Source organism: Aythya ferina, assembly GCF_964211825.1.
Source record: "Aythya ferina genome assembly, chromosome: 1".
NCBI lineage: Eukaryota > Metazoa > Chordata > Aves > Anseriformes > Anatidae > Aythya > Aythya ferina.
Window position 1 is genome coordinate 80851655 of NC_140296.1, and position 3755 is coordinate 80855409.

A 3755-nucleotide genomic window follows, 5' to 3' on the forward strand; every position below is an offset into this window, starting at 1 on the left:
GCGGCTAAAGTAAAGCCATAAAACTGCAAACACATAAAAGCAAGAATGCGGTGAGTGATTGATGGCACGCCGTATCTGCTCTCCACTTGCCAGAGATCCCGTGCGAGCAGGCGATGTTTAGTGACACGGTAGCGGTGTGAATGTTAAGTGCGGTTATTGCACAAAGGACCCAAATTCTCCTGACAGCCAGGCATGAGTTATTTCAGAAACGTGTGGCATGTCTGTCTAATCGTGATGCATCTCTTAGCAATGATACTTCATAAATCCTCAGTTTGTAAATTCACTTCCAGTGGAGGAGCGAGGTGTCAGTCTATAATCTGTTGTCATGGAAATAGTTGGGAAGTTCGATGTGCAAAGGAAGGTAACTGGGATGGGAAATTACAAGAGCGTGCCTCTCGATTCTGCCTCGTGAGTTCTTCTGATCTGGAAATAAAGGCTGAGGCTACACTGAAGCCTAAGGCAAGTGCATTTACTTTCTGGACAGATGCGTTTCCCTAGCTGGGGAAACCACATCTAACCTCACACAAGGCATCCCAGCGAATCAGCGGCGCGGCAGCACTGCGCTTGGATGTCATCTCTCAGCTGCTGATCATTACAGGCTTGTGCGTTTTGTCCGGGGAATAAAACGGAGCCTGAACAGAATCCCACACAAGGTGGAAAGTGAGACAAGGACAAGCAAAGATAAAATGAAGAATGGACATCAGAGGAGGTGAGCGCAGAGAAGCATATTCCACTTGCACTATTGTGGAGGCTTTTAATTTCCTGAGATTTTATTTGGGCCAGGCAGGGACATGAGTCGAAGGCAATTGCATTCCCAGGCCTCTTATCAACCTTGATTTTCCTTGGCCTTACCTGAACGGATTCTTTTTTCAATGGTTCGGTATCTAAATTAAAAAATGAAAAAAAAAATCATGCTTTGCTTCAGAACAACGTACAATGTGTTGCTTCACTATCTCTCAATTCAGGTGAATTTTAGAATGAAAACATCCTCTCAAAAGAATGAGCTGAAACAGTTTATTGTAAAGCTGTCAAAACAAAATATCAAGAAAAAAAAAAATCAAGAAGCTTCTTGCTCCTCTGTTTTTCTCAATTTCTCCATTTAGTCTAACTTTCTGCAGGGTGCTGGGGCTGGGTGCTGAGGCTACCAGGGGGCTGTCAGCACTGGCCCCCAGGGTATTGATGGGGCTATTCCAGCAACCCTGTCTGCAAAGAGAGCAGCTTCTCATCGTGTTTTATTCCTGCTGGAAGATGTGGGTTTATTTTCACTCCACTTTTCAAGGAAATGGCCAGATTTGGACCAGATGCTTTTGGGAAGGGTTTCTGGGACCCTGTACAAGCCAACAGGGGTCTGCAGGAGATCTTGGACCCCATTTTTGGGTACAGAGCTGAGGATGCCAGGCCAAGGGCCAACCTCTGTTGCTGAAATAGCAGGGATTTCTTTGTTGGGTTCTTCTGGCCGCAGAAAGTTTTAAGAAATACTGTCTGTGTTTGTTTCAGCTGGAGCATTTCCTGCGAAGGAGACACCTTCGTTTGGGCACTATTTGTTTGTGTTTTTGAGCTGGTTACTCACAAATCAGGGACCATGGGAAAAGCAGCTGGAGACCTGAACCACAGCTCCAGAAGGCTTCACCTGCAGGTTTCTTTCTTTCATGGGGAGTTACAGGCACAAGTTTGGAGGAAGAAAATGGCATTTGGGCCCTTCCTTGCAAGAAGGGCAAATTCACACTGTTTTTTAGCCACAAGCTAAGACCACCAGCCCCAGCACAGCCCTGAGGCCCTTCTGGGGGAGGCTGCTGGGGACGTGCAGGGTCACCCATGTCCCCTTGCCCCTCTGCCTCCCCACAGGGCCTGGGTGCTGACCCAGCCTGGGCAGCACAGCTTCCCCCAGTACAGGAGCTTCCCACCCTTCAACTTTTAAACAGAAAGCTTTGTCCATGAAAATTCGCCCCGGTTCCTTTTCAGTCAGACCTTCTGTACAAGGCTTAAATAATTAATATACAGTTGTCATCAACACTTCTTTTTCACACGCTGTTTTTTTTTCCCCTATACAGTCACTGCCATGCCATAATCAAATAACAGCCTAACTGATTGCACTCCCTCCCTCGGTGATTTATGTCTACAAGCAAATAAGGAAAGAGAATCGCTCTTGAAAAGCTGTCCTTGAAGTCCTGTACTACAATAGTTTTTTATTTTTTTATTTTTTTTTATTTTTTAGCTGGGATCAGAAAAAACATAAATTGAAGTATATCTTCAAAGTGCTCTGGGGGTTGTTTGCCACATGACTCATATTGACTCTAATGGGAGTCACATGCTGGGCTCCCATGCAACACTTTGAAATGTTTAAAGTGCCACTGCTCCGCGGAAGAGTCCCGAATGAAGGGCTGCTCTTGTTTTGCCACAGCAGAGCTGGGAGCACCGAGAGGTGCAGGCACGGGCCTAGGGCAGGTCCAGGATTAAGGTACATGCATCCCCTGCCACGACAAAATGCAGTGGCCTTCCCTCTGTTTTGGGGGACTATAAGTGCTTTGCTGATATTTTGTACCAAAGCTCATTGCAGAGCCTCAAAATCATTGCTGTTAACTTGGCATCCTGAGATATTCCCAGACCTGTCTTTGGGAAAGAATGGAGCAAGCACACAGAAAATTCCCCCTCAAAGAAAAAAAAAAAAAAAAAAAAAGAAGTCGCCCTCCCAGATGCAAGCCTGGTTTTCTGTTCTGAGGAAGGAAACAGCAAAATCCCCTCCTCTTCCCAACCCTCCACCCCTGAAACAGGTTGTGTGTCAGCCTGATGTCAGGTCAAATGGCTGAGCATGATTTAGAGGGATAAAAACCATGTTAGAGCAAACTAGGAGCAGATTGTTCCCGGTGCACACATGGCTAATCCTTGCCTGAGACCAGGCAGCCTGGGCACTGCAGATACGAGAAGCTCCCCAGGTTTCTTTGAAGTATGGGCAAGTATATTAAAGTGGGAGGAAAGCACCGGCTCCTTCAGGTGGTGATTTGTGTTTATTGACTGTGATTTTTATGGGTTGGGGAAAGAGGTAGAGACACCAGTGTATGGTAATTGAAATGTATGGGGCTGCTGTAGGAGACCGCTTCACCATCAAGGGATGGTGACAAAGCCCTTTCAGAGGAGCGTTTTTCAGCCTTTCCCAGCGCTGCTGCATAAAGAGTCCCAGTGCTAACGCTACCTTTAATGGTGCAAGTGCGAAGCTGTGAATCATCTGTGCAATGGTTACAAGCAGCAAGGCGTCCTCAGCCACTCAGAGCCAGGACCTCGTGGCGTCTTAAAACACTGGCTCCAAAAAGCCTTCCAGCGCTGCTGGCAGGATGATGGAGCTGTGTGGTGGGACAAGGGAGCTGCAGGTCCAGCTGCTGCCACTTGCTGCAGCTCCAGTCCCGCAGTTTGGTACCTGGGGCTCTTGGCTCCCTGCAATTAGGGAGGGAAGCAGAGGCCCTACCAAGTCACAGCTGTCCAAATGGCTTCTGCCTGCTGCTCTCAGCCCTTGTTTGTGTGTGTTGTGCATGCCTTGAGTCAATAAAGGAAAAACATGGGATGTCAGTCCCACAGACAGTGACCTCAGTTGGCATCTTCAGTGGTTCCAGTGGTTCTCCACTTATGCAAGGAGAAGCTGCTGGACCTGTAACGCACCCTCAGCATGAAGGTGACATCAGTTCCACAGGCTTTTTCCCTGAATATGGCTCGTTTTCCACCTGGAAATGTGGGATCAGAAGAATTGAGGACTTTGGGACTCC

The 3755-nt window shown here is 47.5% G+C and overlaps 1 long non-coding RNA gene across 1 annotated transcript; it reads left to right on the top strand.

Moving 5' to 3' along the window:
* The first annotated feature begins 557 nt into the window (after positions 1-557).
* Positions 558-2990, top strand: LOC311429861. The gene is made up of 2 exons (XR_014688422.1): positions 558-709; positions 1498-2990. It is a non-coding gene; the product is annotated as an uncharacterized lncRNA (long non-coding RNA).
* The last annotated feature ends 765 nt before the right edge of the window (positions 2991-3755 follow it).